Source organism: Mus caroli, unplaced genomic scaffold (genome assembly GCF_978045245.1).
Source record: "Mus caroli unplaced genomic scaffold, Mus_caroli_1 scaffold_15, whole genome shotgun sequence".
NCBI lineage: Eukaryota > Metazoa > Chordata > Mammalia > Rodentia > Muridae > Mus > Mus caroli.
In genome coordinates, this window is record NW_028227270.1 from 55,412,242 (window position 1) to 55,436,836 (window position 24,595).

The 24,595-nt window shown below is 42.0% G+C and overlaps 1 protein-coding gene across 1 annotated transcript in view; it reads left to right on the plus strand.

Moving 5' to 3' along the window:
- LOC110307694 (contactin associated protein family member 3C) overlaps positions 1-24,595 on the plus strand; it is a 178,905-nt gene that overhangs the window by 75,713 nt on the left and 78,597 nt on the right. The window lies entirely within an intron of this gene.

Below are 24,595 nucleotides of genomic sequence, written 5' to 3' on the forward strand. Positions count from 1 at the left end.
GGCAGCTTGACTCCCAGGAGCTCTGACACACCCAGGATCTCAGGATCACAGGATCCCAGAATCACAGGATCACTGAGACAGCTGAACTCTGAGGAGTTCTGGCACAACCAGGATCACAGGAAGGACAGGCTCCAGTAAGATATAGCAAGGACAGGTAGCACTAGAGATATTCAGACGGCAGGAGGCAAGTGTAAGAACATAAGTAACAGAAACCAAGGTTACTTGGCATCATGAGAACCCAATTCCCCCACCATAGCAAGTCCTGGATACATTATCACACTGGAAAAGCAAGATTCAGATCTAAAATCACTTTTCATGGTAATGATAGAGGACATTAAGAAGGACATAAATAACTACCTTAAAGAAAAACAGGAGAACATAGACAAACAGCTAGAATCCCTTAAAGAGGAAACACAAAAAGTCGCTTAAAGAATTACAGGAAAACACAATCAAACAGGCAAAGGAAATGAACAAAACCATCCATGATCTAAAACTGGAAATAGAAACAATAAAGAAATCACAAAAGGAGACAACCCTGGTGTTAGAAAACCTAGGAAAGAAGTCAGGAGTCATAGATGCAAGCATCACCAAAATAATACAAGAGATAGAAGAGAGAATCTCAGATGCAGAAGATGCCATACAAAACATTGACACAACAGTTAAAGAAAATGCAAAATGCAAAATGTTCCTAACCCAAAACACCCAGGAAATCCAGGACACAATGAGAAGACCAAATCTAAAGATAATAGGTATAGAGGAGGGTGAAGATTCCCAACTTAAAGGGCCAGTAAATATCTTTAACAAAATTATAGAAGAAAACTTCCCTAACCTAAAGAAAGAGATGCCCATGAACATACAAGAAGCCTACAGAACTCCAAATAGACTGGAACAGAAAAGAAATACCTCCCGACACATAATAATCAGAACAACAAATGCACTAAATAAAGATAGAATACTAAAAGCAGTAAGAGAAAAAGGCCAAGTAACATATAAAGGCAAGCCTATCAGAATTACACCAGATTTTTCACCAGAGACTATGAAAGCGAGAAGATCCTGGACAGATGTTATACAGACACTAAAAGAACACAAATTCCAGCCCAGGCTACTATACCCAGCCAAACTCTCAATTAACATAGATGGAGAAACCAAAGTATTCCACGACAAAACCAAATTCACACATTATCTCTCCACAAATCCAGCCCTTCAAAGGATAATAACAGGAAAAAACCAATACAAGGACGGGAACCACGCCCTAGAAACAACAAGAAGGTAATCCCTCAACAAACCTAAAAGAAGACAGCCACAAGAACAGAATGCCAACTTTAACAACAAAAATAACAGGAAACAACAATTACTTTTCCTTAATATCTCTTAATATCAATGGACTCAACTCCCCAATAAAAAGACATAGACTAACAAACTGGCTACACAAACAAGACCCAACATTTTGCTGCTTACAGGAAACTCATCTCAGAGAAAAAGATAGACACTACCTCAGAATGAAAGGCTGGAAAACAATTTTCCAAGCAAATGGTATGAAGAAACAAGCTGGAGTAGCCATTCTAATATCTGATAAGATTGACTTCCAACCCAAAGTCATCAAAAAAGACAGGGAGGGGCACTTCATACTCATCAAAGGTAAAATCCTCCAAGAGGAACTATCAATCCTGAATATCTACGCTCCAAATACAAAGGCAGCCTCATTCATTAAAGAAACTTTAGTAAATCTCAAAGCACACATTGCACCTCATACAATAATAGTGGGAGACTTCAACACACCACTTTCACCAATGGACAGATCATGGAAACAGAAACTAAACAGGGACACAGTGAAACTAACAGAAGTTATGGATCAAATGGATCTGGCAGATATCTACAGAACATTTTACCCTAAAACAAAAGGATATACCTTCTTCTCAGCACCTCATGGTACCTTCTCCAAAATTGACCACATAATTGGTCACAAAACAGGCCTCAACAGATACAAAAATATTGAACTTGTCCCATGCATCCTATCAGATCACCATGGACTAAGGCTGATCTTCAATAACAAAATAAATAATAGAAAGCCAACATTCACGTGGAAACTGAACAACACTCTTCTCAATGATACCTTGGTCAAGGAAGGAATAAAGAAAGAAATTAAGGACTTTTTAGAGTTCAATGAAAATGAAGCCACAACATACCCAAACTTATGGGACGCAATGAAAGCATTTCTAAGAGGAAAACTCATAGCTCTGAGTGCCTCCAAAAAGAAACTAGAAAGAGCACACATTAGCAGCTTGACAACACACCTAAAAGCACTAGAACAAAAGGAAGCAAATTCACCCAAGAGGAGTAGACGGCAGGAAATAATCAAACTCTGGGGTGAAATCAATCAAGTGGAAACAAGAAGAACTATTCAAAGAATCAACCAATCAAGGAGCTGGTTCTTTGAGAAAATCAACAAGATAGATAAACCCTTAGCCAGACTCACTAGAGGGCACAGGGAAAGCATTCTAATTAACAAAATCAGAAATGAAAAAGGAGACATAACAACAGATCCTGAAGATATCCAAAACACCATCAGATCCTTCTACCAAAGGCTATACTCAACAAAACTGGAGAACCTGGATGAAATGGAGAAGTTCCTAGACAGATACCAGGTACCAAAGTTGAACCAAGATCAGGTTAATGATCTAAACAGCCCTATATCCCCCAAAGAAATAGAAGCAGTCATTAATAGTCTCCCAACCAAAAAAAGCCCAGGACCAGATGGGTTTAGTGCAGAGTTCTATCAGACCTTCAAAGAAGATCTAATCCCAGTTCTTCACAAACTATTCCACAAAATAGAAACAGAAGGTACTCTACCCAACTCATTCTATGAAGCCACAATTACTCTGATACCTAAACCACAAAAAGACCCAACAAAGATAGAAAACTTCAGACCAATATCCCTTATGAATATTGATGCAAAAATCCTCAATAAAGTTCTTGCTAACCGAATCCAAGAACACATCAAAACAATCATCCATCCTGACCAAGTAGGTTTCATCCCAGGGATGCAGGGATGGTTCAATATACGGAAATCCATCAACATAATCCAGTATATAAACAAACTCAAAGACAAAAACCACATGCTCTTCTCGTTAGATGCGGAAAAAGCATTTGACAAGATCCAACACCCATTCATGATAAAAGTCTTGGAAAGATCAGGAATTCAAGGCCCATACCTAAACATGATAAAAGCAATCTACAGCAAACCAGTAGCCAACATCAAAGTAAATGGTGAGAAGCTTGAAGCAATCCCTCTAAAATCAGGGACTAGACAAGGCTGTCCACTTTCTCCATACCTATTCAACATTGTACTTGAAGTCCTAGCCAGAGCAATTCGACAACAAAAGGAGATCAAAGGGATACAAATTGGAAAAGATGAAGTCAAAATATCAATTTTTGCAGATGATATGATAGTATATATAAGTGACCCTAAAAATTCCACCAGAGAACTCCTAAGCCTGATAAACAGCTTCGGTGAAGTAGCTGGATATAAAATTAACTCAAGCAAGTCAATGGCCTTTTTCTACACAAAGAATAAACAGGCTGAGAAAGAAATTAGGGAAACAACACCCTTCTCAATAGTCACAAATAATATAAAATATCTTGGCGTGACTCTAACTAAAGAAGTGAAAGATCTGTATAATAAAAACTTCAAGTCTCTGAAGAAAGAAATTCTAGAAGATCTCAGAAGATGGAAAGATCTCCCATGCTCATGGATTGGCAGGATCAACATTGTAAAAATGGCTATCTTGCCAAAAGCAATCTACAGATTCAATGCAATCCCCATCAAAATTCCAACTCAATTCTTCAACAAATTAGAAAGTGCAATCTGCAAATTCATCTGGAATAACAAAAAACCTAGGATAGCAAAAACTCTTCTCAAGGATAAAAGAACCTCTGGTGGAATCACCATGCCGGACCTAAAGCTTTACTACAGAGCAATTGTGATAAAAACGGCGTGGTACTGGTATAGTGACAGACAAATAGACCAATGGAATAGAATTGAAGACCCAGATATGAACCCACACACCTACGGTCACTTGATCTTCGACAAGGGAGCTAAAAACATCCAGTGGAAGAAAGACAGCATTTTCAACAAATGGTACTGGCACAACTGGTTGTTTTCATGTAGAAGAACGCGAATCGATCCATTCCTATCTCCTTGTACTAAGGTCAAGTCTAAGTGGATCAAGGAACTTCACATAAAACCAGAGACACTGAAACTTATAGAGGAGAAAGTGGGGAAAAGCCTTGAAGATATGGGCACAGGGGAAAAATTCTTGAATAGAACAGCGATGGCTTGTGCTGTAAGATCGAGAATTGACAAGTGGGACCTCATGAAACTGCAAAGCTTCTGCAAGGCAAAAGACACCATCAATAAGACAAAAAAAACCACCAACAGATTGGGAAAGGATCTTTACCTATCCTAAATCAGATAAGGGTCTAATATCCAATATATATAAGGAACTCAAGAATGTGGACTCCAGAAAGTCAAATAACCCCATTAAAAAATGGGGCTCAGAACTGAACAAAGAATTCTCACCTGAAGAATACCAAATGGCAGAGAAGCACCTGAAAAAATGTTCAACATCCTTAATCATCAGGGAAATGCAAATCAAAACAACCCTGAGATTCCACCTCACACCAGTCAGAATGGCTAAGATCAAAAATTCAGGTGACAGCAGATGCTGGCGAGGATGTGAAGAAAGAGGAACACTCCTCCATTGTTGGTGGGATTGCAAGCTTGTACAACCACTCTGGAAATCAGTCTGGCGGTTCCTCAGAAAATTGGACATAGTACTACCGGAGGATCCAGCAATACCTCTCCTGGGCATATATCCAGAAGATGTCCCAACCAGTAAGAAGGACACATGCTCCACTATGTTCATAGCAGCCCTATTTATAATAGCCAGAAGCTGGAAAGAACCCAGATGTCCCTCAACAGAGGAATGGATACAGAAATTATGGTACATCTACACAATGGAGTACTACTCAGCTATTAAAAAGAATGAATTTATGAAATTCCTAGCCAAATGGATGGACCTGGAGGGCATCATCTTGAGTGAGGTAACACAATCACAAAGGAACTCACACAATATGTATTCACTGATAAGTGGATATTAGCCCAAAGCTTAGGATATCCAAGATATAAGATACAATTTGATAAACGCATGAAACTAAAGAAGAATGAAGACCAAAATGTGGACACTATGCCCCTTCTTAGAATTGGGAACAAAACACCCATGGAAGGAGTTACAGAGACAAAGCTTGGAGCTGTGATGAAAGGATGGACCATCTAGAGACTGCCGTATCCAGGGATCCATCCCATAATCAGCTTCTAAACGTGGACACCATTGCATACACTAGCAAGATTTTGCTGAAAGGTCCCAAAGATAGCTGTCTCTTGTGAGACTATGCAGGGGCCTAGCAAACACAGGAGTGGATACTCACAGTCAGCTATTGGATGTATCACAGGGCTCCCAATTGAGAAGCTAGAGAAAGTACCCAAGGAGCTAAAGGGATCTGCAACCCTATAGTTGGAACAACATTATGAACTAACCAATACCCCGGAGCTCTTGTCTCTAGCTGCATATGTATCGAAAGATGGCCTATTCGGCCATCACTGGAAAGAGAGGCCCATTGGACTTGCAAACTTTATATGCCCCAATATAGGGGAATGCCAGGGCCAAAAGAATGGGAATGGGTGGGTAGGGAAGTGGGGGGCGCTATGGGGGACTTTTGGGATAGCATTGGAAATGTAATTGAGGAAAATATGTAATAAAAAATATTACAAATTAAAAAAAAATAGACTAACAGACTGGATACGTAAACAGGACCCAGCACTTTGCTGCATACAGGAAACCCACCTCAATGACAAAGGCACACACTACCTCAGAGTAAAAGGTTGGAAAACAATTTTCCAAACAAATGATCCCAAGAAACAAGCTGAGTAATCATTCTAATATTGACTAAAATCAATTCTCATCTAAAAGTTATCAAAAAAAGATAAGCAAGGACACTTCATACCAGTCAAATGAAAAATCTACCAAGATGAGCTTTCAATACTGAACATCTATGCTCCAAATGCAAGGGCACACACATTCATAAAAGAAACTTTACTAAAGTTCAAAGCACACATTGCACCTCATTGCACAATAATAGTGGGAGACTTCAACACTCCACTCTCATCAATGGACAGATCATGGAAACAGAAACTAAACAGAGACACAGTGAAACTAACAGAAGTTATGAAACAAATGCATCTAACAGATATTTATAGAACATTTCATCCTAAGGCAAAAGAATATACCTTCTTCTCAGCACCTCATGGTACCTTCTTCAAAACTGACCATGTAATTGGTCACAAAACAGGCCTCAACAGATACAAGAAGATTGAAATAATCTCATGCACCCTATCAGATCACCACAGACTAAGGCTGGTCTTAAATACCAACAAAAACAATGGAAAACACACATACACATGGAAGCTGAACAACACTTTATTCAATGATAACTTGGTCAAGGAAGAAATAAAGAAAGAAATTAAAGACTTTTTAGAGTTTAATGAAAATGAAGACACTTCATACCAAAACTTATGGACACAATGAAAGCAGTGGTAGGAGGAAAACTCATAGCTCTAAATTCCTTCCGGGCGTGGTGGCGCACGCCTTTTAATCCCAGCACTCGGGAGGCAGAGGCAGGCAGATTTCTGAGTTCGAGGCCAGCCTGGTCTACAAAGTGAGTTCCAGGACAGCCAGGGCTACACAGAGAAACCCTGTCTTGAAAAACCAAAAAAAACAAAAACAAAAACAAAAACAAACAAAACAAAACAAAAAACAAAAAAAAAACCCAACCAAACAAACAAAAAGAAACTGAAGAGAGGTTACACTAGAAGCTTGACAGTACACCTGAAATCTCTAGAACAAAAACAAGCAAGTATACCCAAGAGGAGTAGATGGCAGGAAATAATCAAACCAAATAGAAACAAAAAGAACTATACAAAGTATCAACCAAACCAGGATCCGGTTCTTTGAGAAAATCAACAAGAGAGGTAAACCCTTAACCAGACTAACCAGAGGGCCCAGAGACAGTATCCAAATTAACAAAGTCAGAAATGAAAAGGGAGCTGGGTGTGGTGGCGCACGCCTTTAATCCCAGCACTCGGGTGGCAGAGGCAGGAGAATTTCTGAGTTCGAGACCAGCCTGGTAACTCTTTGTAAGTGAGTTGACAGCCAGGGCTATACAGAGAAACCCTGTCTCCGAAAAAAAAAAAAAAAAAAAAAAAAAAGAAATGAAAAGGGAGACATAAAAAAGAAATGAAAATGGAGACATAACAACGAAGTGTATCTTAAAACAACTATTCTGTTTGTTGAATATCATCAGTTGGAAATATTAAAATCGGGGCTGGTGAGATGGCTCAGCGGGTAAGAGCACTGACTGCTTCCTGAGCTCAAATCCCAGAAACCACAACCACCTGTAATGAGATCTGATACTCTCTTCTGCTGCATCTGAAGACAGCTACAGTGTACTTATTTATAATGATAAATAAATCTTTGAGCCAGACTGAGCAGAGACTGAGTGAGTGGGGCCGACTGGAGCGAGCAGGTTTGACCAGAGCAATCAGAGGTCCTAAAATCAATTCCCAACAACCACATGAAGGCTCACAACCATCTACAGCTACAATGTACTCATATACATAAAAATAAATAAATAAATCTTTAAAAAATAAATTATTAAAATCATGTTCTACAAACTTGATGGAAATATTATTGATAATTTTTCTCAGTGTGCTTGAAATTAGCATTTTCTTAATGTTTAACTTCAAAGAGTTTTTGCAATTTTGAAACTTAAAAAATATACATACTGATAAAATAATTTCTCTCCTTGAAACACTGATAATCTTTTTTAAGTAAACTGATTGTTAGGCAATGTCCACAGATATATATAATGCATTTGAAATACTCTCTATGTTAGTGGTATCATATAAGTGCTTTTGAGTATATTTCTTAATGATTCATTTTTAATATTTTATGCTTCCTTACTATGCTTAACTCCCAAAAGATATTTTGTATGTTTGAAACAATTTAATATTCAACATTAGATAGATGTAGGAACTTAAATTATGGATAGTATTAAGTATTCATTAATGATATTTTTAGGGTATGAAATGATATGAATATAAAGTTGAACAAATTTTTATGTATTATCCTCAAAATAGTCAATATTAATATGTTTGATGTATAAAATGCATTTAAATAATAAAAAATTAAGAAAAATACATTAACAAAAGAGAAAAAAACAAAAACAAACAAAACAGAAAACCCTAAATTAAAAGCTATAATACAGCTTTAAGTAGAACATCCATTATAGTTGTTGAGGACTGAGCTGCATGTCTTCTACATATGGACCTCATTCCAGCCTGTGTATGTTCTTTGGTTGGTGGCACAGTCTCTGAGATCTTCCACAGGTCCAGGTTAGTTGACGCTGATGGTTCTCCTGTGGGCTTCCCATCATGGAGGGGAGGAGCTGGAACTCTGTGAGGCAGGTGCCAGGATGGGGGGCAGCATTTGGGATGTAAATAAATAAATATTAATTTAAAAACTGTTTAATAAAAAAGATATACTATATACACAAAATATCTGGTACAGATTCATGTAGGCACCATGTTTGCTATTTTAGTCTCTCTGAGTTCATAGGACCTTTGCTCAGTTGATTTGGAGGGAATTGTTCTCCTGGTGTCCTCCATGCTCTCTGGCTTTCACACTCTTTCCCCCTTCTCATCTGCAGTGTTACCTGAGCACTGAAAGGATGGATTTGGGTGGGTTTGATAAAGACATCACATTTAGAGTAGTGTGTTCCAAGGTCTTTCTGTCTCTGTTTCTGTCTCTGTCTGTCTGTGTCTTTGTGTCTCTCTGTCTCTGTCTCTGTGTCTCTGTCTCTGTGTCTCTCTCTGTGTCTCTCTGTGTCTCTCTGTGTCTCTGTCTCTGTCTCTGTCTCTCTCTCTCTCTGAATAATGTCTGGTTCTGGGTCCCTGTATTTGTTCCCATCTGCTGCAGGAGGAAGCTTCTCTGATGATGACTGAATAAGGCACTGACCTTTGAGTATAACAGAATATCATTAGGAGTCAGTCATCTTGTTACTCCTTTTTTTTTTTTCAGAACAATAATATTTGTTTTTAACCCTAGATCTCTGGACTGTCTAGTCTTTGGTGCTTGGTCATCCAAGCAGTGTTGGGTATGGGTTCCATTTCATGGAGTGTGTCTTAAGTCAAATCAGATATTTGTTGGTTACTGCCACAAGCTTTGTGCCTCCATTGCCCTAACATATTTTGCAGACAGGACAGATTATAGATCAAAGGCTTTGTGGCTGGGCTGGTTCTTACATTTCTTTTTTTGGTTGCCTGCAAAGTACCTACTACCCATGCCAAGGATGCTAGAACACAGCGGTGAAGGTTCCAGGCAGGCACCAGTCTGATCCCTTCACATTCAATGTGTTATATAGGTTTGTAGAGAGTAACCAATTCTCTTGGTAACAGCCTGGATTGTTTGGGGATTTCCATGAGATCCATTGGCCAACAACTTAATTGAATTCAACTCAATCCTTCTACTGGAAGCTTCATTTGGTGATAAGCGGTGATCAACTAGAACTCTGTCTCCCTTATTATTTAGAGACTTCATTAGAATCACCTCCGTGTGTTTTAGGAAGTTTTCATTGCAATAGGTTTCCATATTGTCGCGTCCGCTCTCGACCAGCAAGAACGACACGACCACCAGTCCTTCTAACAGCAGTTTATTCAGTCTTCATCTTTCTTCTTGTTTATATCTCCCCTGAACCCCGGGCCTCTCACTCTTATATACTCTCTGTTCCCATCCACTCACAGCAGGCCACGTCACTTCACCAGGTAAGCAGCTTCAGCTAATCAGGGCAGCAGGGGCATATCTCCACCAAAATGGATTCGCCAGTATCCTGGTACACCTGCGCAGCTCTCATGATGTTTGTGGCTTATATTTAGGTGTATGAGGAAGTCAGGTGCAAGTCATAAGACTTAGCTGCAGTCCCTGGCACCTTGGGGACTGCTGCCACACCTGCTTCTCACACCACATCATTCCTCAAGAGTCCCCCAATTCCAGCCATATCTACCCACATTTCCTCCCTCAACCCTAACTCTCCTCCTCTTCCCAACTGAGCCTCCTATTTTGGTTTCTCCATACAAATCTTTTTTCTTGCTTGGTTAGAGTTATCCCAATATGTTTTATATTATTTGAGACTGTTGTGAAAGATTTTGTTTCTTTGATTTATTCTTAGTACATTTGTCATTTGTATATAGAACAGCTAATAATTTTTGCGAGTTAATTTTGTATCCAACAAGTTTGCTGAATGTGTTTATCAGCTATAGGAGTTCCATGGTAGAATTTTTAGGGTCACTTATATATTCTATCTTATCATCTTCAAATAAAGATACTTTGACTTTTTCCTTTCCAATCTGTATCCCCATTGATCTCCTTCTGTTGTGTTATTGCTCTAGCTAAGATTTCAAGTACTATATTAAATTGGTATGGAGAGAGTGGAAAACCTTCCTTGTCTTGTTCCTGGTTTTAGTGGAATTGCTCTGAGTTTCTCTCCATTTAAGTTGCTGTTGTCCATAGGCTTCCTGTAAACTTCCTTCATTATGTTTAGGTGTGTCTTTTGTATACCTGATCTTTTCAGTACTTTTATCACAAAATGGTATTGGATTTTGCCAAAGGCCTTTTTTGCATCTAATGAGATGTGCATTTTTTTGGTTTCATTTGTTTATATGATGGGTTACATTTATTAATTTTCATATGGAGAAACATCCTGGCATCTTTGGAATGAAGCCTACTTCATCCTAGTGGATCATTTTTTTGTTGTGTTCTTGGATTTATTTTGCAAGTATTTTATTGAGTATTTCTGTATTTAAGTTTATAAGTGAAATTGGTCTGTAGTTCTTTTTCTTTGTTGAATCTTTATTTGGTTTGAGGATCAGGGTGACAATCACATGCCTTCCTTTTCATGCTCGTTTAAGGCTGGAACTCAGGCCCTCATGTTTATGCAGTAAGCACTTTCTTGACTGAGATATGTCTCCAGACCTTCCCTAACTATTCCTAAAAGACAAAGTGCCTGGTTTAGATTCTCCCGAAAGTATCGGCAACATGTTTACTGTAGAAAAAAAAAACAAAAAAAAAAACAAAAAAAAAACTGAAGGAGTATTTCAAACCCTTCTTATCCCCTCAGCATTTCCTCATTTGTATTCAGAATTCCTAAATTAACAAATGACTCCTTTTTTTGTATGGAGGATTTATCAGTTGCTAGTGATGTGCTTACTCTGAACTAAGGCTTCTGTCACAGGCCTGTTGCTTCCTTTTTGTGTTGTTGAGTTCTAGTCTTCTGGAAAAGACTTGCTGTTTTTTGGGTTTTGTTTGTTTGTTTGTTTGGATATTTTCTTTATTTCAAATGTTATTCCCTTTCCAGGTTCCCCCACCAACTTTCCCCATCCCATCCCCTCTCTCCTTGCTTCTATGCTGGTGTTCTACCACCCACCCACTCACTCCCACCTCTCTGCCCTCCCATTCCCCTACACTGGGACAGCTAGCCTTCACAGGACCAAGGTCCTCTCCTCCCATTGATGTCCAACAAGGCCATCCTCTGCTACATATGCAGCTGGAGCCATGGGTCCCTCCATGTGTACTCTTTCATTGGTGGTTTGGTCCTTGGGAGCTCTGGCGGGGGGGGGGAAGTAGGAGGACTGATTGGTTGATATTGTTGCTCTTCCTATGGGGTTGCAAACCCCTTTACCTCCTTCAGTCCTTTCTCTAAATCCTCCATTGGGGACCCCATGGTCAGTCCAATGGTTGGCTGCAAGCATCCACCTCTGTATTTGTCAGATTCTGGCAGAGCCTCTCAAGAGACAGTATATCAGGCTCCTGTCAGCATGCAATTTTTGGCATCCACAATAGTGCCTTCATTTGGTGACTGTATATGGGATGGATCACCAGGTAAGGCAGTCTCTGGATGGCCTTTCTTCAGTCTCTGCTCCACACTTTGTCTCCATATTTGCTCCCATGAGTATTTTGCTACCCCTTCTAAGAAGGACTGAAGCATCCACACTTTGGTCTTCCTTCCTCTTGAGCTTCATGTGGTCTGTGAATTGTATCTTGGATATTCCGAACTTTTGGGCTAATATCTACTTATCAGTGAGTGCATACCATGTATGCTCTTTTGTAACTGGGTTACCTCACTTAGTATTATATTTTCTAGTTCCGTCCATTTGCTTAAGAATTTCATGAATTCATTGCTTTTAATAGCTGAGTAGTATAAATGTACCACATTTTCTGTATCCATTCCTCTGTTGAAGGACATCTGGGTTCTTTCCAGCTTCTGGCTATTATAAATAAGGCTGCTATGAACATAGTGGAACATGTGTCTTTATTACAAGTTGGAACATCTTTTGGGTATATGCACAGGAGTGGTATAGCTGGGTCCTCAGGTAATACTGTCCAATTTTCTGAGGAACTGCCAGACTGATTTCCAGAGTGGTTGTACCAGCTTGCAATTCCACCAGCAGTGGAGGAGTGTTCCTCTTTCTACACATCCTCTCCAGCACCTGTTGTCACCTGAGTTTTTTTATCTTAACCATTCTGACTGGTGTGAGGTGGAATCTCAGGGTTGTTTTGATTTGCATTTCCCTGATCACTAAGGATGTTGAACATTTCTTTAGGTGCTTCTCGGCCATTCGAGTTTCCTCCATTGAGAATTCTTTGTTTCTCTCTGTACCTCATTTTTAATAGAGTTATTTGGTTCTCTGGAGTCTAATTTCTTGAGTTCTTTGTGTATATTAGATATTAGCCTTCTATCGGATGTGGGGTTGGTAAAGGTCTTTTCCTAATCTGTTGGTTGTCATTTTGTCCTCTTGACAGTGTCCTTTGCCTTACAGAAGCTTTGCAATTTTATGAGGTCCCATTTGTTGACTCTTGATCTTAAAGCATAAGCCACTGGTGTTCTGTCCAGGAAAATTTCCCCTGTGCCCATGTGTTCAAGGCTCTTCCCAATTTTCTCTTCTATAAGTTTCAGTTTATCTGGTTTTATGTGAAGGTCCTTGATCCACTTGGATATGAGCTTTGTACAAGGAGATAAGAATGGATCAATTTGCATTCTTCTACATTCTGACCTCAAGTTGAACCTGAACCATTTGTTGAAAATGCTGTCTTTTTTCCACTGGATGGTTTTAGTTCCTTTGTCAAAGATCAGATGACCATAGGTGGGTGGGTTCATTTCTGGGTCTTCAATTCTGTTCCATTGATCTTCCTGCCTGCCTCTGTACCAATACCATACAGTTTTGTTGCTGTTGTTGTTGGTGGTGGTGGTGGTGGTGTTTTTTTTTTGTTTGTTTGTTTTGTTTTGTTTTGTCTTGTTTATCATCACTATTGCCCTGTAGTACAGCTTTAGGTCTGGGATGGTAAGACGTGGCAGAACTTCTTGCTTAAAAAACTCCATTTTGGCTCTAAGACACTGAGGATTCCATATTAGTGCTGTTATTTCACAAAATCATAAGACATAAAACTTGCTAGTGCTTCATCTTGCACTAACCTGATTAAAGCTGATGGAGACTGATGGAGTCCAGATGATGTTACCAGATCCTGAACATACAAATCAATAGGATGACCTTGTAGTTACAGACAGTGCCTAAATTTAGTCTGATTTACTTCTTATTGCCACTGTTGACAGAATTGTTCACCAATGCTGCTGACTTAAGAAGTATTAGTTTCGGTTGTGAGCCTAGCCTTTAATGGTTGAGCCATCTCTCCAGCCCATGGAAGGAGTTACAGAGACAAAGTTTGGAGCTAAGACGAAAGGATGGACCATCCAGAGACCACCCCATCTGGAGATCCATCCCATAATCAGCCACCAAACCCAGACACTATTGCATGTGCCAGCAAGATTTTGCTGAAAGGACCTTGATATAGCTGTCTCGTATGAGGCTATGCCAGTGCCTGGCAAACACAGAAGTGGGTGCTCACAGTCATCTATAGGATGGAACACAGGGCCCCCAATGGAGGAGCTAGAGAAAGTACCCAAGGAGCTGAAGGAGCCCTTAGAGCTTGTGTCTCTAGCTGCATATGTAGCAGAAGATGGCCTAGCCAGCCATCATTGGGAAGAGAGGCCCCTTGGTCTTGCAAACTTTATATGCCCCAGTATAGAGGAATGGCAGGGCCAAGAAGTGGGAGTGGGTGAGTAGGGTAGCAGGGCGGGGGTAGGGTATAGGAAACTTTTGGGATAGCATTTGGAATGTAAATAAAGAAAATATCTAATAAAAAATCATAATGATAAAAAAGAAGAAAAAAAGAAGTAATGTTTTGCAGTAGATACTTCCCAGACATGATCCTTTTCTAGAATATCCTATGCATGACAATGTAAAAATGTGGTAGAATAAAATACTTATTCTTTTAGATTATTTTAATGGTTCAAACTGAGAATGAAAAATACTGAGCAAGCATTTTTAAAATTACTGTGTCTTCGTCAGGGTTTCTATTCCTATGCAAACATCATGACCAAGAAGCAAGTTGGGGAGGAAAGGGTTTATTTGGCTTACATTTCCATACTGCTGTTTATCACTGAAATAAGTCAGGACTGGAACTCAAGCAGGTCAGGAAGCAGGAGCTGATGCAGAGGCCATGGAGGGATGGTCTTTACTGGCTTGCTTCCCCTGGCTTGCTCAGCCTGCTCTCTTATAGAACCAAGACTACCAGCTCAGAGATGGTCCCACCCACAAAGGGCCTTTCCCCCTTGATCACTAATTGAGAAAATGTCTTACAGTTGAATTTCATGGAGGCATTTCCTCAACTGAAGCTCCTTTCTCTGTGATAATTCCAGCTGTGTCAAGTTGATATACAAAACCAGCCAGTACATATTGTAACTGTTGTTATCTCTATTCTAGACTGTCTAGGCCACAAGCTGCTTAGCATAATAGCATACTAATCATAGCCATTTTAATGTACATATCTAATATCCAAAGGAAAAAATTACAGGGATCATCTATCTAGTTTAAAAATCCATAAGTTATTATGCAAAAGTTCATGGATAATTAAAGCTGTTGGTCAATTACTGAGGAGTAAACATGTAACTACATTTTGCAATTAAAATAACAAAAACATTCCAAAAACTGATTTAATATACATATCACTAGTTGACAGCAGCTTGAGATAATCAGGGATAAAAATAAATTATTCTAACTAAATAAATTTGACAATGGCAGATGAGAAATTACTGATAGTCTAGATTGAGGTGAATGTACAGATGAAGTTGTAGTAAGTGGCTGTGACTCACCTAGCTAAAGAAAGCTAGATGCTGGCATGTACCAAAAGAGGATGGGGGCTAAATGTAGTAGTCTAAAGACTGGCACTAACAGTTGAGCAAAGTATTTACCAGGTTTCTACTATCTGTTAAGTACTAATAAGGCCTATGAAATTTAAAACAAGGGGTTAGCATAAGGGGTGTGAGTTTTGGTAATGCTGCCATAAATTTTAGCACAGCAGAAATTTAACTCCAAGACCACCTGGAGAAATGCAGACTCTAAAGTAATGTCTTCTCAGTGCCAGACTAGGATGGCCATTAAAGGATCCAATGTGGCTTCAGTGTGACTTCCTGGACAGTCAAAATACACAAAGAATTATACTGATGACATAGTCATGTCAGACATCTAAGTCTATTGACTGGTTAGATAAATTAGCTGCCTTTTAAAAACATTTTAACACTTAACAAGGCTGCTTAAAGTATGAAAACATAGTTAATCTGCATTATATATGTAGTTGTCATTGGTATATATGGAAGATTAAATGCCTAGTTCTACTTCACTTGTTACTTTAATCATTTAGCTATTTGTTTTTAATTTTTCTGGGTATAGGGTTGTGTGTGGCATATGCATATGTGTGTTTGCAGGCAAATATGTCTATGTGTGTCTTGTGAAGGCCAGAGGAAGATGTCAGGCATCCTGCTCTACCACTCCCTGCCCTACACTTTCAGACAACCTCTTACTGAATGTGGAGACCTGTAGCAAACCCAGTGATTCCTGTCTCTACCCTCAACTTTGCTGGTGGTCGAGGTATAAAGCCACACCCACTTTTTATGTGATATCTAAACCCAGGTCCTTTGCTTGTGCAGCAAGTGCTGTTAACACTAAGTCATCTCCCCTAGACAACAGATTATTTCAAATAGCATAATCATATCATTTTCCCACAGTAATAGAACCAGTGAATTCTATTTGCATTTGCCTTAGATCTCAGTCTAAAACTTTGGACCCTTTATGAATGAGTGGCAACATACTGGAGACTCCAATACCAAAAACTTTTTTTGACAGTCTGGTTTTGGCCAACAAAATATTGTATTATAGGTAACTGACAAACAATAAAGGTGCATTTGGCTACAGTTCTAAATATTACAGAAGTTCTCAGGCATGCTGTTGATATCTAACAAAAAACCATTGTGGTGCATCATGACAGTGTGGAAAGGCAACCCAACAAGCGAAGCAGACAGAAAGCATGGCCCAAACTCACTCTTCCTAACAGAAGCCCACTCTTAAATTTGCTAACCCACTCTACCATAACAACACCCACAATACTGTTATACATTTTCAGATAGATTCTGTAGAGGACACATAAACCACAGCATTCAGAACTCCATCCTGTTGAAAATTATGGCCATATCTAAGCTGTACCCTACACTAGCTCCTTAATTCCATCCCAGGCTCATGCCTGGAAAACAGTGGAAGGAATAGGGTTTGACAAAGTGTGGAAACCTCCTCAGAAAGATACCGTAAACCACATGCTGGAGACATGTGAGTGTTCTCTGAATCGCCCGCGAATGAGGACACCACACACGATAGGGTTCTTCTGCAGCAAGCTTTATGCGTCTTGAGAGGGAGAGCATAAGCTTCACAACCGGAGACCCCAGGCAGTCCGAGCCCCTCCCTTTTATAAGAAATTCTCCCCGCCTCGGACGTAGCAAGCCATGATTGGCTCAACACTGATCACCCCATCCCTGAGGCGGAGCTGCCCGGGGCGGGGATTTCCAGCGCAGGCGCAAACTAGGTGTTTACTAGTTGGTGCTGAGGAAATGACTCAGCACCGGAAGACAGCGGCGCCCCACATCTCCCCCTTTTTTGTCTAATAAAACCAACTGGACACCCAGTATGAGAGGACGGGAACATTGGCCGAATCCTCTTACTCAGAGATGTAAGAACTATGTCCGCAAGCAACAACTAGGCTTGAGTGGGACCCGAAGTTGCTCCGACCTGTCCCTCTGCCATTTTTTCGAGGAGGGGAAGACTAGGGCAGGAAACCCCCACTAGACGGCATATTCCCCAGGTGGGACGGGGGGACCACCTGTGCGATGCATTGCTCTACAATCCTCTAGGGCTGCTGAAGCTCACCCGCTAAAGCGTGGGCAGCCAGCGACCAGTGGTGCAAATCAATTTTGTTTAAGCGCCGCCAACCATACCTGTGCAGATTGCCCCTGCTCCAGGGCAGCAAGCGCCTGGGATATCATAATTTTGTCTCTATTATTTTTCTTATATAATTTGCAAATTAACCATAAGCTAAGTGCTAGTCCAAAGCAGAGGAGGATTCCGAATAAGCCCACCCCCACCCATTCTTTAAAATAAGAGAAGGCCGATGAAATCCAGGACGCGAAGCCTTCAGTCAGGGAAAAATCAAGTCGCGTGGAGTTGATCTCTACTATAGCCATCCGAAGCTCTTGGAGAGTCTGATCAAATTCCATCGACCAATTATTTCTCAGCTGTAAGGACAAATTCTTAGAAAGGTTTGCAGCACGGGTAAAATTTTTAAATTGTATGGAGGTAATACAGAGGCCTGGCAGTTTCATTTCACATCCCAATTGGGCAATTTGCCAAAGAATGTCTATTTGTTCTTGAACCAAGTCTATACGTTGGTTCACCAATAACAGAGCCCCCTGTAATTGGGAGTATGCGAAATGCCCCTTATCCATGGCTACAGTGATTGAGGCCGAGAGTTGGTTGATGGTATCGGCCGTTTGTATTGTCCCGCTCAAAGCTAACGCAGAGGCGGTAACCGAGGCAGTGATCCCCACTGCCGCTAAGGTACCAACTATAACTGCCGATACTCCAAAATCTCTTTTTTCTCTAAACAAGGCCAAAGAGCTGGGCGCCACCACCGGGACCGGAATAAATCGGGGCAAGCGCATTATCAAAGCTAAAGGAAATTTAGTAGCATTCCAGCACATCACATAATAACAGGCATTCTCACTACAATTTAACTGACTAAAATCATGTGAGCTGGTGGAATTACTAACTACCCATAAAAAAGGGGGCCAAACGCATACAGGCACCGGCCCAAAATCCTTAGTCTGTTGGAAGGCCCAGGGGGACTCATCGTCAAATGACTGTGAGCACAATACCCCCTTTCTAATACGTGCTCCTTGCACAAAGCCTATGGGGGTTAAATCTGTGCAACTGCCATTAAGGCCGCACAGCAACCACAAATCAAAAGGGTTGCCGGTGGCCCTGGGGTTATCCAGACCATTGAGTTTTGCAATATGGAATGATCCATTGGCCAGAGGGGGAGAAAAGGTAAAGTGATTCCCAATAGTCCCTGTTCTGCGAGATTGGCAACCGGACCATGGTAAGATTGACAATGTCTCTTCCTTAGTAGAGCAAAAGGGTGCCAATTTGGGTTGTTTAACAAGTTGGATAATGCTTTTAGGCCAAACTGCTATAATTGAAGTTGCATTTGCACACCAGTGGGTTCCATTAGCGGCCCATACATTGGAAATGAGTGTAGAGACCTGTGACAATAACCCAATACAGTAATTTGATGGGTTGCCGCTGATGAAACACAAGCTCCCTTTAAATATAAAGGTTCTATTATCTATTACCCGTTCAGCTTGTGGGTCCCATGGTAAATATGGTAAACCTAAGGTATCTTCGGTCACAAACAAGCGGGGGAATACTTGCGCATCATGTGTCACTGGCATTGGCAGCGGGAACGTCGACATTATTCCCCATCGGAGCTCCTCCCGTTTGGATGTCACTTGCAGGGGCAGGGTGATTCCCAATATCAGCAGGGCGATCTTCATCATCTTGGGGTATTGATCGTGTTAGTCTTTCTGGGACCCAGAATGGATTTTGTTCGTTCTGCGGGAAAACACAAACAGCTCCCCTGGATCTTATTAGAATAGGATCCGGGCCTCTCCATTTGTTGGTTAAGACATCTTTCCATTTTATTAATTCTTTGGGTCTAGTTGGTTCAGAACAATGTCGTTCTGCCGCAGTATGGCCGTGTGCGTCAAGATTTAAAAAATTGAGGGTGAATAGTGCCAATGACACAGACACTTTTGGCGTACGGGGTATAGCTTCATCAGCGCCCCCTTTTTGTTTAACAACATAAGATTTAAGGGTCCGATGTGCTCTCTCAACAATGCCTTGACCTTGTGGGTTATATGGGATACCAGTTAGATGCGTTACTCCCATTTGGCGACAAAAGCTTTGAAATTTTTGTGAAGTATAAGCTGGTCCGTTATCAGTTTTAATAAATTTAGGTTGTCCCCAAGCGCTCCAAGCCTCGAGGCAGTGTTGGATCGCATGTGTTGCCTTTTCTCCCACATGGGGAGATGCAAAAATAATGCCAGAGCAGGTATCAACGGACACATGAAGATATTGTAATTTGCCAAAGGAGGGGACATGTGTGACATCCATTTGCCATATTTGTAAAGGCTGAACGCCGCGGGGGTTGATCCCCACATGAGGGAGGGGCAGAAACTCACAGCAATTTTGGCAGCTAGTGACGATGTCACGAGCTTCTTTCCTAGTCAAGGAGAAGCGACGGCGCAACGTTTCTGCCGTTACATGAAAGCGATTGTGGAATCCTTTTGCAGCTTCCACAGAGGATGACAGGGCTGTGGCTATTAATTTGGTGGCTTTGTCTGCCAAGTCATTACCCAGGGACATGGGGCCAGGTAGGCCTGAATGAGCCCTGATATGAGTGATGAAAACTGGGAATTTTCTTTGAAGCAACACTGATTGTATTTCTTGAAAAATTTGTGCTAAAGTGCTAGAGGGTTTGATTACTCCAGCCACCTCCAGCAAGTTTACTGCATTTACTACATAACTAGAGTCTGACACAATATTGAGGGGTTCAGAGAAGGTTTTTAATACCTCCAGAACCACTAGACACTCTATTACTTGAGGTGATGCTTCTTTATATTGTTTGGAACATATTTTGCCATTGACCACAAAGGCCCCTACACCATTCTTGGAGCCATCGGTATACACCATGAGCCCTTCCTTAATTGGGTTTCTTACCGTTACCTGCGGGAACACAATTGACTGGCTCTGGGCAAAGTGTAGGATCGGGTGTTTGGGATAGTGATTGTCTATGCTTCCAGGGAAAGTTGTAACTAGTATAGCCCAGTCATTAGATGTGGCGGCCAAGGTCTGAACTTGCACAGAGGTATAAGGCACCACCAAGAGGTGGGGGCTACGCCCGAAATGGGTGATGGCTGCTTTATAGCCTCTGAGTGCAAGCTGAGCTATGGCTTCAGGATACCAATGTATTATTTTTGCTGGGGATACATTTGGGTGAACCCATAGCAGGGGCCCATTCTGCCAAAGAACGGCAGTTGGCAAATGGGCAGTTTGTAAGACACACAGACTAAAGGGTTGTGATTCTTCGATACGGAGCAACTGCGCTTGTGTCAGGGCTATTTCCACCTTTTGTAGGGCCAGATCAGCAGCTGGAGTCAATGTTCGGGGGGACGTGATGTGCGAATCTCCTTCTAAGATATTGAACAAAGATCTTAATTCCGAAGTGGGGATTTTTAAAAAGGGTCTAAGCCAATTAATGTCCCCCAACAATTTCTGAAAATCATTTAGGGTATGGAGGTGGTCCCTTCTTATCTCTAATTTTTGAGGTATGATGTTATTTGGTGTCACCATGGTACCCAGGAACTGTCCAGTATTTGAAATTTGGACCTTTTCTACAGCTATTTGAAGTCCCCATTGACTCAAAGTTTTAAGTAAAAGGGGGTAGGCCCTTTGAAGCAGGCCAAGGTCCTTGTGGCACAGAAGGATGTCGTCCATATAATGGAGCATGACTAACGAGGGAAATTGATCCCTTACTGGAGAAAGGGCCTCCTGCACATAAAGTTGGCACATAGTAGGGCTGTTGGACATTCCTTGTGGTAGAACCTTCCATTGGTACCTTTTATCGGGTTCCATGTGATTAACAGAGGGTATGGTGAAAGCAAATCTGGGCCTATCTATTGGACATAGAGGTATAGAAAAGAAACAGTCTTTAATATCTATTATAATCAAATTCCAACCCCTGGGCAGGGCGGAGAGCACAGGAAGGCCTCTTTGCACAGGGCCAAACAAATGCATTTGTTCATTAATGGCTCTAAGGTCATGGAGCAATCTCCATTTCCCTGATCTTTTCTTAATAACAAATATGGGAGTATTCCAGGGGGAGGTAGAAGGTTCTATATGATCCAATTTTAGTTGTTCATTTACTAATTGTATTGCGGCCTCCATTTTTTCAGAGGATAGGGGCCATTGAGGGACCCACACCGGGTCCTCTGTTTTCCACGGTATAGGCCGAACCGTCCCCATGGCCCCTAGGAAAAACCCAGTCCTTGTCGGGTTATATTTCCTACTGGTGAAATAGGCTCAATTCCTCCTTGCTCTGACCGTCCTAATCCTTTGCCTGTCCTGTAACCCATCTTTAGCATCATATTTTTTGCCTTGTTCAAACCTTCCCCCAACACAATTTTTTCATTGGACAGGGTTAGGCCCAAATGTTGCATAATGTCTCTCCCCCAAAGGTTTACTGGGAGCGGGAGCACATAAGGTTCAAATTTACCCTTTTGTCCTTCAGGAGCCTTCCAAGTCAAACTCATTGAGCTTATGGCAGGGCATGAATGATATCCCAGGCCTTGTAGAGAGTGGGACGATTTTGTAGTGGGCCAAGCTTTTGGCCACCAGTGCGTGGATATAATACTTTTGTCTGCCCCGGTATCAAGAATACCTTCAAACCTTTTTCCATTTACTTCGAGGCAGAGTTTGGGCCTTTCATTCAGGGATACAACAAGGTAAGCTGAATCAGTTCCTGACGACCCCATCGTTTTGGGACTGGGGCCTGGGGAGCCCTCCCAGAGGGTGTCGGGGAGGAGCAGCAATTGAGCTATCCTATCTCCTGCACTGATGGAAAACACGCCCCTGGGGCTGGAACATAAGACCTGTATTTCGGGGGAATGTAGGTGGTCAACAACCCCAGGATGGACCACTAGGCCCCGTAAGGTGAGTGATCCTCGTCCGAGGATAAGGCCCATGGTCCCAGGGGGCAAAGGTGACATTGGCTCTATAGGTACTGGTTGGATACTCATTTGGGGCATTAGTAGGAGGTCGGAGGCGGCGCGCAGGTCCACCCTTGTGGGTCTTCCTGGGTCGCTTCTTCCGCCATCCCGGAGGTTCTGACAAACCGGTTCCCATATCTTTGAGGGCCCTGGGACCGTGGGCCCAATGACCCGTTTTTTGACACATTGGGAGCAGGAACATTTAATGGAGGCAAAAGCCTTCCCTGTATATCTCGCACTGAGCGACATTGATCTGCTCTATGGTACCCTTTACCACACCTCGTGCAGAGGGTCAAGACCCCCCCTTTCTTGTCTGGGGCTTTGCAATCTCTTTTGAAATGTCCAGGCTTACCGCAATTAAAACAGGTCCGTTCACCGGTCTTCTTTTGTGGAGGATGCTTTTGTGCTAACATGATGGCGGCCGCGAGGCCAGTATTGCTAAGTGGACCTCCAATCTCTCTACACACTCTTAGCCATTCTTGCAACCCTTTTGATTTTCTAGGAGCAATGGCATTCCTGCATTCCTGGGTGGCTTGTTCAAAAATCAGTTGCTCAATAAAGGGTCCTATCCCCTCTGGGTCCCCAAAGATTTTTCCTGCCGCCTCCATCATGCGTGCGACGAAGTCGGCAAAGGGCTCCTGGGGCCCTTGAACAATTTTTGTAAGCTGATTGGTGGTTTCTCCCTTGCGATTAAGTGACTTCCAGGCCCGTATGGCTGTGCTGGAAATCTGGGCGTACGCCCCCCAATGGTAATTAATTTGATCTGCGGCCCACGGGCCTTGGCCTGTTAAAAGGTCAAATGTCCAATCCCGCTGCTCTTGCGTAAGGGCTATTGCGTTGACCCTGGCCTGGGACTGGGCTGCCTCATGCCACAAGGCTTTCCATTCTATGTATTGTCCCATAGTAGGCAAGGCGGCCTTAACCACCATTTGCCAATCACTAGGTGTCATGGCAGTTTGTGCCATTCTTTCAAGAATCATAACAGTAAAATTAGCATTGGGACCATATTTTCTTACTGATTCTGCAAGATCTTTTATCTGACTATAGTCTACAGGAGCGTAGATTCTCCCCCCTTCTTGTTCATAAACAGGAAACGCTAATTGTAGCTTGCGGAGGATCTTTTGGGGAAAAAAGGAAGTTGTGGATGACCGGGCCTCATAAGGTGGGGGAGCGGAGGGAATGGCGGCAGCCAACAATCTCCTATCCTTAGAGGAGACACCGGACGCGGGCTTACTTGACTTAGGTCGCCCGCCTTCATCTGGGTGATACCTTTCTCCTTTATATCTAACTGCTTCTTCTTCTAACTCGCCCTCTTCCTCCGAGGTCAGTTTACTGTCCTCGGTTTCAGAAGAATCCGAGGTATCTCTTAGGTGGAGGGCAGCCAGTTCTCGGGTCGGATATAACCCGGGCCTGCTGCTCCCCTTCTCTCCCTTTCTATTTCTCCCGGGAGGTCCTTTTTCACTTCCCTTTTTTGCTTTTTTTACGGTTTTTGTGCGCACACCCATCCTCTCACTACGCTCGGATTCTGACATACCTTCCTGCATAGCTTCTAAAACCTTTTGCCCTTTCTTTCGCTCCTCTTCACAGGCCTCATCTTCAAGACAACTCTTAACTAGTTTCCATATGGCCTTAACTCCCAACCTGAGGTCTGAACAGGTTTCTAGATCGTTGCCTAGCTTATTCCATGACGGCAGTGTCAGAGATCCTGACACCGCATACCAGGGAGCTACTCGATCAACTTCCTCAACAAAGCGGCGAAGAACTCTATCCCCAAGCTTCAGGTCCCTTCTTTTGAGAAGTTCTTTTAATGAAGTTTGTACTGATTGAGAAGCCCCCATGATACTCTAAAGGAGACTGCAATTAAGAACTTCAATTTAACACAACCTTCTATGTTCACAAAAGAAGAGGGCTAGGAACCATACAACCAAGGCCACGAGGACGATGATTAAAGCCTCGGGCAATCCCTCCCACGGCCCAGTTAGTTGAAGGGAGTGTGAAAGGGTCAGGTAAAATTCAGGCATACCTTTCCGAGACGTAGTTCCTGCAGTTCTGGACCCTCCCCGTCACCGAGGGATCTCCGACGGTGCTCGCGATGTTCTTCTGTTCTTCGTTTTCCCGGGATTTCGGCACCAGATGTGAGTGTTCTCTGAATCGCCCGCGA